Raw genomic sequence first — 12,147 nt, forward strand, 5'->3', positions numbered from 1 at the left:
TCATATTTCTTGACAAAATTGAGGAATTCGCAGTTGCTTCTTCCTCTCCAAAGCTAAGTCCAGTAGAAGTTTCTATATTGCTGGTTACCAAGGTATCTCTGGAAAGAATGGCTGGGCTTTACTTTTTCTATTTTTTTGTTGTTGTTGCATTGAAAGGCAAGATTTGATACTTGGACTAAAATATACATACTTTTCCTTACAAAATACCCACAATAGAATGTGGGAATATTAATGGCTCTAAAATGAGAAATCGTTGTCTGTTTATCAATGCATAAGTAAAATTTTGAGCAGAAGTCTCCAATTTTGTTATTTTAGCATAAAAGAATGATTAAAACTCCTATAAATACCTTTTGACAATTGCAGTTGCTGACCATGACTACAAAGACTTTCACTGTGTCACTTGTTTTTCATTTTGTGATGCATATTAATCTGAATATATCTCCATTGTTTAGACTATAAAACTAGCATTTCAGTATTATTTTGTAATTTTAATGAGATCTCATGCCAAAATATCATACGAATGAGAAATTGCGTTTTATGAATGAGAATTTAGAAATATTGAATGAGACTTATTCACCAAAATATACACTGCAATTAATATAATGTGAGCCTTCATTTTTAGTATTTCATAGGACTTGATAAGCTTAGCAACTAGAGACATGCTGGGATTGTATTAAAAATCTAATACAAGCTTAACAGCATCTGATACTAGCTTACACATCTGTTGTTAAACAGGTATATTAGGTAATGCTTATCTTTGTATCTTCAAATATCATGAGTTGCACTATTTGCCACTAATGTTTTAAAAAAGGGTACAATTTTTTTGTTAAAATTTTCAGTAATTTAATATGAAATTAACATTTTAAAAGTTCTCTTATATGAATCTCTCAAAACTTAGATCTTTTTCTACGTAACTAAGTGTTTAACCAAACTTTCATAATAGTTAGTGTATTATCTTTACATTTCAAAAGGATAATTGAAAATGTTTCAAAATCTGTATGTGCAAGGCAAGGTATTTGGTATTAATCGATTATGATGGCTCTTAATATGACAGGCATAACATCTTTAGTGGACCAAAAGAGATACTTTGTATTTTTTATTTTAAAGTATAATTTTGATAGAGAACTACTTTATGAAGTTTGAAAAAAAATACAGATTTAAAAACCTGTTTTGATGGCTCAAGTCACAAGAACAATATTCAGTTGCTTGTTAACATTCACCTGAATTTATTTTCTGTGTTAAGAAGTGGTGGCCAGATTTGAAGTGTGACATGGTACAGAGTCTGTTTTTAGTAGACTAGTATTTATCTACTATTATTTTTTCATTTACATTTGTTCAGGATTTTGTGCTACAGATGGCATAGATATTAGCATGTCTAATGCAAAATGGAAAGAAGAAAACATCACATCTGACAAGCTTGAGTGCCAATTGCAGTAGTGATTTCACTTTCATGTATAGATATCTGAATATATGTATTTGAAACATGTTTACATAATCTACCCATGACATGAAACACCAATTGAATAGGTGCAATCAGCAAGTACATTGATTAATGGCATATTGATGAATAATATATAAAGATTGTGATGCAAATGGGAGCCAATATTAACTTAAGCGTTACCAGATGTTTCTGCTTTACATTCTTACTGTGTATCCCAGAAAACATATCCTAATAATAACAGTCAAAGACAGTTTCTCACTTTAATTTGTTTTATTTATTTAAATCTACCCTAGCACTTCCTAGAATTGATATATTCATAGTGATCCACAATGAGGAAAGTTAGCCAAAAAGAATAATACTTAATCCTTTCAATTTCATGAAACTAATTTTCAGTTTAGAAAGACTGAGTTAACACACCACACCACACACACACACAAATGCCCACATACACATACACACATGCACACTTCCATAATCTGTAAATTAAAAAAACAATTTGTAAAATACATTTTCAATTTTCTAGCCTATGACAAATCTACTTAATTTAGTTTAGATATGAAAATTGGTCGCATTATTGTTCTTGTTACATTTACAGCCATGAGACAGACTTGTGGTTCTTCAACAGCTGTGCAGAGCAGAGACGTAAATTTAAGGTAAATGCCATTGCTTTGCTATCTTAGATGAATATTAGTTTTTAGCATTGTAATCACTTCCTTCATTGTAGGTTAATATACAATATAAAGTTCTCCTTTCTAATAGGTAATTGAATTCTAAAATTTTTATAATTCTGTCTTAAGAAGTTCAAGAATGGAATAGTAAAAAGCAAAAGAGAATTAAACTTGGGGGTCTTATTCTGACTCTGCCACAAATAGTTATATAAGTTTGAGGAAGTTGCTGAACATCTTTAAAATAAAGACATTGGGCTAACTGATGAACAAGATCTTAAATTCCATGGTTAAATATTTATTTTGTTTTCATTTTGAAGTAAGTGAAAGGTATCTTAATTTTTCAGGATTAAGTGTATCTTGTTGGATATTGCCTTATGAAGTAAGGGTTATGTTTTTTTTGCCTGGTTTTTGTTACAAAGCATTTGTTTATTAACATGCCACATCCAGAAACAGTGCCTTGGAAACAAAGAATTAAATCCCATATGTATGAAAACCATTGTGCAAATATAATTCTGTATATCTGAGGAAGCTTTGTTTTGTTTAATGCCTTGACATATTATAAATTGCATTTATGAGAAATATAAGCTACATAAAAATTATTTAACCAATGTATTTAATAATCTACATTGAAATATGTTTTGATATAATGCAACTTAACATTATTTTTACTTTACTATTTCATTCCAAATTGTTAAAAATAACAAAAGCTGACAAAACCAGAAATTCTATAGTAAACTAATTAGTAATACTGAAATTTCATATTCTACGTAAAAAATCAAGAATAAGGTATAAAACTTTATAATTTGTAAAATATTCTGGAGGAAAATACTAACTTATATGGGATATAGAATCAGGCATTACAGAATGTCTTTTAGGAAATTATAAAATTTTATTTATGTAGCTATAAAGAATGAAATTGAATATTTCTTTTTCAGTATTACTTTTAAATATAATGTAAAAGAAATGGAGAGAAGCTAAACCACATTTTGTTCCAAATAAAAGCAGCATTGCCAGAAAAATTGAGATATAGGTTTAAATAGAGCAATCTATTGTGATGCCCAAAATTTAGAAATAAGTTTTTAAAGATATTCTTTACTATTTATATTTTCTGTATATTGAAAAATGAGCAGGAGGTCTAATACATTATTTCTTGATCATAATAAACGTATTTAATTCAAATATTGTTTTAAAGAACAGACTATGTCATGTGTGGCTCTTATTTTCCCATTCCAGTGAAGAACATTTCTTAAAAGGCAGCATGAAATAGACAAATTTAAAAGAATGTTATAGAATACAATTTTTGTTAAACTCTGATGGTGTTTCTATCCATGACCAGCTGCTCAAGGCTGACACCCTGTGGAGGAGGGTCTGGGACATTGAGCTCATTACTACTGAGCATGCTTGTATGGAAAACTTACCGTATGATATACTCTTGGCATACAGAAGAAAGAATGACGTGTTTTAGATCGGAAGCCTACCTTTGCCATTAATAGGGCTTTGGATAGAATAACTTGATCTTTTTGGAGCCTGTTTCCTCATCCCTAAGATAGGAATAAGGATACCCAAACTTTCAAGATTGCTGTGAAGACCAAAAAGTATATTATGTAAAGTACTTAGCATAAATCCTTGGATAAGGAGTTAATAAATAATTACCATTATGCTAGCCTCCAGGAAATTGGTATTTAATGCAAGGTTATGATATATATTCTGTATTATAGCATTTGGCTGTAATTTTTTACTATTCCCAGCTATTTCAATGATTTGAAGTATACCCTTGTTATAACTGTGTGTTTTAAGGAATACTAGAGTGTTGTCCCCTGCTATAGGCTCCGACCACATATATACTTCACACTCTCCACACATAAACTTGTATTTTAATGTTTATCTTCTCTATTAAACTGTAAGCTATATGACAGCAGGAATCATGAATTCTCTACTCTTCTCTAGTGCCTAGCACAGTGCTTGGTGAATAATAAAGCTCAATAAATAAACTTATTGAAACAATGAATAAGGAGGAGATTGTGCTGAGTGGAGCAGAGGAGGAGGGTTGGAGGAGGAAAAAAAATTCATTCATTCGATATAAATTGAGTGATTTTTTTTATCATGTGTAATATCCTCAGGGACTTATGACTTAGTTGAGGAGATATTCAGAGTTGTGCACAAATAAATACATTATTGGCCACAGTGCATGTGCTGTAGAAATGGGAAAAACAGAAAGAACAATAAGCATTTAAAAAAGAAAATTATCAATTCAGGCTACAAGTGATCAGGGAAGACTTTGTAGAGAAGTTAGCATGTATGATGGACTTAAAGAAAAGGAATTTGGTAGACAAATGAATTTTTGATGGAGATTTTTTTTTAAAGATGTCATCAAAGATGTAGTCACAGGAAATTCTGAGATCTGGTTAGGCAAGGGTAAGTAGTTTGTTTTGATCAGCCTAGAGATATCATGCTAATGGAATAATGAATGGGTTGGGGGCTAGAAATACACATCGCTGATTGTATAGAGCTTAAAATGTCAAGCTAAGAAGGCAGTATTTTATGGATTGGGTAGAAGGGGCTATTAAAGTTTTTTGATGAGGGAGTGAAATTATCAAAGCAGTGGTCTGTGAAGGTAGCAACGGTACATTTGGAGGATATTTTCAGGGAAGGGAATTCTGAGAAACCTGGAATAAGGATAATCCTTTAAAAACTATTTAGGTAGGCATGATGTTGACCTAAGCTTTAGACATGTTGAGTTTGAGGAGATGGCAAGACAAGGAAGTAGAAATCGCTAGCTTTTAGCAAATTTGAAAGAGAGCTTGACAGAGGGGTCAAGACTAAAGAGAAATATTTGGGGAGCAACACAGACGTGATAGGTGAATCCATGGGAGTAGAGGAGATTTCTGAAAAAGGTAATTTGAAAAGAGGAACTCAGTAATATTCATATTTTTTTAGAGCAAGAAGAAAAAGCAGAAGAGACAAGAGGGGACTAGAGCAATCAAATTAGCATTGGATTTATTAAGGAAGGTCAAGAAAAGGGGGAGTTTATAAAAGTTAAGGCTTGTCAGTCACATCAAGCAATGTCCACAGGAAGGAGAACATTTTTGCATAAACACATATAGTTGATTGCAACACAGATCATTTTAAATCCCACTCATTCTTCATCATTCATCAGTAACTCAGGATCTGCAGTACTAATGTGATCAACAATGAATGGAGAAAAATCATACTTTAACATGGATGATAAATAGAAAATAAGGAATTAATAAATGTACTTTTGCTTCTCAGATTGCAGTGTAAGAAAATGTATGTTGCATATATAATACAGAACTTCCATAAATTAAATATGGAAGAACTTTGCTTTCTAGGAGGCCAAATTTTCTGTTTTCTTAGCTACCTTGCTAATTTTCTCTTTTCTTAGCTACCTTTCTCTTTTCTTAGCTACCTTGCTACATTTGCTTCTTCCTGTAATCCATTAGGATTTTAGGTATATATTCCCTTGACTTCTCTACCTTAACTAAAGTGAGAGCAAGAAAGAAATAGAACATTAATATTGTTATGGGAGCTCTCTATAGGATTTAAGACTTAGGCTGCGAATTTTATCTTAAGATGTTTGGAAGTGTTATACAAGCTAAATTGAATGACAAAGTGAAGAACAGTGTCAGTACATGATTAAAGACAAAAAGTAAAATTATTTTGAAATTTACTTACATTTAAGATTATTTGTGTTTCCTCTGTGGATTCTATTTATGTATTTCTATCAACCCGCCTTCCACATTTCTATCGGTTTTCTTAAAATGTTTCTGCTACCTTCACCTTTTCTACTGCTTTCTTTTCTCCTTTACCATTTTATTTTCTTCTCTCACCATGTAATCTTGTCTATTTTACTTTATTGCTGTCTCTTTGGTCCCATAAGAAAATATAAACTTTAACTATCTGGAACTATCTAATTCTATCATGAACCTAAAAGATATTCTAACCTATCATTTTACTAACAAAATAAAACTGTGCCCATTCTTACAATCCAGTGTCTAATATTTAATTCTTGTCATACACCAAGAATAGTTTGTGCTATTAAGTTGGAATTTCAGTAGGAAAGCATTTCTCCTCTTTAGTATCTCAGCTACTTAGAAGAACTTAAAAGAACCTGGAACCCTAAGGCTTTTTCCTTTTCTTTTTAGTGCTAGAAATCTCCTGTTATGACATTTATAGTGGCTTTTTAAAAAATTGCATCAAAGTGGTTTCATTGTTCCTTAATCTTTTGGTCTGCTTTTTCAGAAAACTATTACAAAATGAATATTTAAACTAGAATTGCTTGGGTTAGTTACATTAAATGGTCAGTTCTTCTAAGAACATCTAAGGTTGTGCTGATTATTTTAGTAATGCTGAATTTGGAAGAACAGCCTTTGGAAAAATGAAACAAATGTGAAATAAATGTTTGTTTGTTTGTTTGTTTTTGAGACAGAATCTCACTCTGTCACCCAGATTGGAGTGCAGTGGCAAGATCTCTCACTGCAACATCTGCCTCCCAGGTTCAAGAGATTCTCCTGCCTCAGCCTCCCGAATAGCTGGGATTACAGGCATGCACCACCACGCCCAGCTAATTTTTGTATATTTAGTAGACACGGGGTTTCACCATGTTGGCCATGCTGGCCTCCAACTCCTGACCTTAAGTGATCTGCCTGCCTCGGCCTCCAAAAGTGCTGGGATTATAGGCATGGGCCACCGTACCTGGCCTGTTCTTTCAAAATATTTAAGTCACTGTATCTTAATATGAAAATCATATAAGCTCATTACAAGAATCTAACATGATTTTAAGTTAAATTATATTTGGTCACTAAGTTCCCTTTCCCAAAGGCACTTGATAAATGCTAATAAATTACTATAGTGTAGTGGATTTTTCATAATGAAAATTTTATTTTCTGATTAATGAGGTAGAAACTACTCATAAGAACTAATTATAGTAGAATTACAGGAGACCCTTGACATTCACAATGTATATATCCATAGATCTTCATGAACCCTCAAATTAAAAGAAAATTTCCATTTCAAAACTTTGGTGGGGTTTGTGCAGACTTTCTTTTATACTGTCCTTGTTTTGGACCAAGCTACCATTGCCTTATGCAAAGTCTAAGACAAGTTAACAACTTAAAAAATTTCAGTAAAATTTGCCCTGTGAATAATTTTCAATTTTCTAAAAAGAAACATGTTTTTTTACATTATAGGTTCTCCTACTTTAGTGAGGTAGATAACAGCAAAGCTACATTAGTGATAGAAAAATCCCTATGAGTTTAGGAATTAGGTTATGTGTGAGAAGTCAGCAATCTAAAGACCAGCTCAACCTTTCAGCTGCTTGATTGTTTCATGGCTTGAAGAATTGCACAGGTGCAGTGCCTAGAGACTTAGCAATCATATGCAGATAACCAGACAAATCCATAACATCTGTGAATCTTAAGCCTCTATTCTACCAAATCTTACCATCTCTCATCTATGAGGAAAACCCACAGTTAACAAACAAGTACCCCCTACTCTCCTTGTTATTTTATTAAAGACTTGAGAGAAGCTCCCTGTCTTAAAATTTTTATCCTCCTTAACTGTAAATCTCCACTGGCATCAAAAAATTACCAGGAAATGTTCCTTCAGAGTAAAAGTTGCCTAGCATGTTCTCCTCCTCCTCCTCCTCCTCCTCCTTCTTTTTCTTCTTCCTCTTCTTCCTCTTCCTCTTCCTCCTCTTCCTCCTCTTCTTCCTCTTCTTCATTTTCTTTTTTCTTTTTCTTAATAGAGATAAGGTCTCACTGCGTTGCCCAGGCTGAGCTGTGAATCCTGGGTTCAAGTGATTCTTCTGATCCAGCCTCCCAACTGTCAGGATTACAGGGAATAGGGAAAGGCTGTGTCTTGAGTTTGAAGAGACCTCTCACAAATACTGAGTAAATTTGTAGAGACTTGACTTTAATGGCCATTCATTTTTTCCTAGGTTGGTTCAGGGATTCTGAATTTAGGATTTTATGCCCCACTCCGCCCTCCCAGTTACAGAGCCTCTGTCTAAATTCAGTTAAAGGTCTTGAATCACATCAAGCTGTGGCTAAAAGTATTTTGGTTTTTGTCATTTGATTGTGCCTATTTTTACAGTTTTAAGTTTTATCAGTGTAGACACAGAACTTTTAGTACCTAATAGTTAAGCATTTTGATAACACAAAATACACAGAAAATTCCTTTGCAAAGTATATAAATCCTTACACTTTTAATGCTAACACTTGCATTGCTGTAAAAGCTGCCACCTTGACATCTTCTACTGCTAGTGCTACTGCACATTCTCAAGTGACAAACCAAGGAACACATTGAACATTATGATGTGCTGACATGAAGAAATCTGTTGTCTCACAGAAAGACTGTAGCAGATTCTTGGATAGAATATCTCTGTAAAAGCAAACAAACATAAAAAAACCGAAATTATTCTCTCTACATTCTACCTTCTTCCCATAGAATCAAGCCTTTAAGACATATTAACTTGTGATTAAAATATGACTAAAACTATAGTTTCTCAAAATCATGGCCATCATTTGAATTTTTCCTTCCTTTCAGGAGAATTTATTTTCCTTAATCAATAACTATCACCACTCCCATACACAGTCTTAGAGCACGTTTATACTATTCATTTTCAAGTCTAAAAAATTACTTACAAGTCTTATAAAAATGAAGCTCTTGGGTCTATCCCAGACTATTGAATTAAAATTGAGGAGAGAGGGTTGGAATCTTTGGAAATAAAGATATTTAAAACTCTCCAGGAGATACAATACAGCTGGCCTACAGAATAGTATATAGGAAGCCTGAACTATTCTCTTATGGAACAAGAAAACAGTTAACCCCAAATTCTATTAATGTACTATATGATTTTCCCTCTCTGGGATTCAGTTTTCCAACGCTTGCAATGAAAAGGCTGAACTAGGATGCTTCAGGTAACTTCCAGACAGAACTGTCATCGAATCTCAACCCAGCACTAACTTTTGTTTGTTTATATATTTGTTATCTAAATCTGAAGTAATTAAAAAGAATTCTGAGCAGGTTTCTTGAGATGGCTCTCTCTGATCAGCGTTTTCAGGATCATTTCCAACAATATTGTCAGAATTTTATTTTTACTATCATGATTTCTTATGTAAAATCTTCAGTAATGAACTCATACCATTCTTATCTTTAATATTTTAAAATAATATCTACATCCTAAACTCCTCAGTATATATCTGCTATGCTCAATGGTCTTCCCTTTGGTATTAGAAACCGTAAGAAATAATTGATTGTATTGTATCAATCAATAGATTGATAGTTGTCTGCTGCAATGGCTCTGGCACTCTGATCTCATTGTCCACTACCCGGTTTTTACATGTTATGTGAGCTGCAGTATCAAACTACTTATAGTTACTCAAACATCGGTTCATGTCTCCATGCAGCTGTCCTTCCCTTGTTTTTTTCTCGATAGGCCTTTCTACACCTTTTCATCTAGAAATCTTTTTTGCATCTTTTAAATTTCTATTGTGTGTCAACTACTCAGTGAAGTCTCTTAATATCCTCCCCATCCTCACCAGCACACACACACTATGTGGAATTAATTATTCCCTTCCATATATTACTTATATGTCTTGTTAATACATCTATTCTCGTATGTATCACACTGAATCATAATTACTATAAGCTTCTTGAGGGCCAAGACCGTGCCTTATTCATCTTCACGTTTCCACTATCTGGCCCATCATAGGTTTTCCATAAATGTGTTGAGTCTACAGACCAGTGTTTGTATATAACTCTATCAAGCTCCTCTTTTCTCCTAGGCTGCAGATGTGTTTTTTCACTTGCTTACTGGGGCATCTCAACCTAGATCAACATGTTCTAATGTGAAGTTATTTGTTTTTCCTTACCCAGTTCAATGTTTTCATCAGCTTTACCTGACCCCATTCCGTAGTCTCCAGCCATTAAGCCCTTCTGATCTGTTAGTGTCATATTCCTCTGCCATAATGATGTAAAAATTGCCGCGTTCTTCAATCTCAGCATGTCACAAAAGTCTTTTCATAGACTGGTGCTATGCACCATCATACACCTGATATATTACAACCATGACTTAATCCTTACTGCTCTCCAAACATACTATTTATTTGTTCATTCATTCATTCATTCACAAATGAATAGGTTGTTTTACATATGCCAGGTGCTTTGCAGGGCATCATTAACTATACAAACTTTGATATCTATTTGATTTTATTCCTGCTTCTCCATCTGTTTAGAAGGTCATTCCAACACCCCTTATCTGATTGGCAAACTCTTATACATACTTCAAGGCCCCTAATCCCTGAAGTCTTCTCTGGTGCATCAAAAAGAAAAAAAAATCCCTCACACAAGTGAATATCCAGAATTGCATTTTTATGTTATTATCCCAAATATACTAGTTACAAAGATAGATTATACCATATTTTATTACAGTTATCTGATTACTTCTCTAGCTCAATCTCAGACTCTAAATCCTTGGATGTCAGAGATTGCATTTTATTCATGTTTATAACCTCACTTCCTACCACAATGCTTGACACATGGTAGATGCTAAATAAAATTCTTGACAAATTGAATTGGATTCTGTAAACTATATTGCTCCTTCTCTGTCCTATAAGACTACGGTATCACTTCCATTCAACTGATGAAACAAGTGTTAAAGTATGATATTTATCAGGTTATTTGTTTTTGTAGAAAACAAAGTACAAGCAGATATGAATATCTTTAGAAGACATGATTCAGGTCACATTACCCAACTCTCTCTCATATAACTACTTTGTCTGCTTCTGTTAGGCAGACTGTTTATGAAATACTACTTCTAATGATTCCTTTTCTTGGCTAGGTAACATATAACATACTTTTTTTTTTTAGCAATAACAATTGATTCTTTTTTATCTTTATCTAAATGTTTTATTCTTTGATTCTATCTTCTGTTTTATGAATTTCATACACACATTGTTTGCTTACGATAAATCCCTTACTTCCTGCTTATTTTTTGAACAAAATATAACTCCTTCATTGCCCCATATTAATCATGTTCCTAATGCCACTATGTATCAATAATACTTTCATGAGGGAACCGGAAGTGAGATACCTGCTTGAGAAAATGGTATTAGAAATGTGTGTGATTGACCTGGCGCTGTGGCTCACGCCTATAATCCCAACAGTTTGGGAGGCTGAGGCGGGCGGATCACCAGGTCAGGAGACTGAGACCATCCTGGCTAACACGGTGAAACCCTGTCTCTACTAGAAAAATTACAAAAAATTAGCCGAGAATGGTGGCACATGCCTGTAGTCCCAGCCACTGGGAAGGCTGAGGCAGGAGAATTGCTCGAACCTGGGAGGCGGAGGTTGCAGTGAGTTGAGGTCGTGCCACTGCACTCCAGCCTGGGCAACAGAGCGAGACTCCGTCTCAAAAAAAAAAAAAAAAAGACAGAAAAATATATGTGATTACAGTAAGATGTGAGGATTTCTCAAATATCAAGAAACTATACTTTCTACATGATTTACTGGTATATAATTTTTATGATTTAATTATATCTATTGCCTTAGCCAAATGAATTATATATTTCCACTAAAGTATTATCTAAACGTACTATGAAGTTTATTAGCTGCTCTATTTAGGATTATAGGTTTATTTTTGTCACGAAGCATGAACTCCTTAGACAAGGAGTCCAGAGCTGACTGGTGCACCTGCTCAAGGATGACATAAAGGACCAAGGTTCCTTTTAGCTAGCTTCCTGCTCTGCCCCTATGTAGCTTTTGTTTTCATGGCCACAGATAACTCTCCTCCCTCCAGACATTATGCCCACGTTTTAGGCAAAAAGAAGGGAACAACAAAACAGAAAAGGCACGTTAAAAATAGGTGCAAACCAACTGAAGCTGTCATTTTAATAACCAGCTTTCTCAGAAGCCTCAAACAGGGATTTCTGTTTCCATTTCACCATCCTGAACAGTATCATACGAATACCCATCACTTCAGCTGAGTCTGTGAAGCTGATCATGTTCAGTCAGGCACTT

General features: G+C 33.8%; 1 protein-coding gene across 8 annotated transcripts in view; it reads left to right on the top strand.

Moving 5' to 3' along the window:
- Positions 1-12,147, top strand: part of FOXP2 (forkhead box P2) — a 592,983-nt gene that overhangs the window by 434,273 nt on the left and 146,563 nt on the right. For 2 of the 8 annotated variants that reach the window (XM_073009292.1, XM_073009291.1), the window contains one exon: positions 2,037-2,094. The exons of the other annotated variants lie outside the window; for them this stretch is intronic. The gene's annotated coding sequence lies outside the window, so the exon portion shown is untranslated. The remainder of the gene's footprint in view (positions 1-2,036; positions 2,095-12,147) is intronic. 8 annotated transcript variants of the gene reach the window in all.

Source organism: Chlorocebus sabaeus, chromosome 21, assembly GCF_047675955.1.
Source record: "Chlorocebus sabaeus isolate Y175 chromosome 21, mChlSab1.0.hap1, whole genome shotgun sequence".
Classification (NCBI taxonomy): domain Eukaryota; kingdom Metazoa; phylum Chordata; class Mammalia; order Primates; family Cercopithecidae; genus Chlorocebus; species Chlorocebus sabaeus.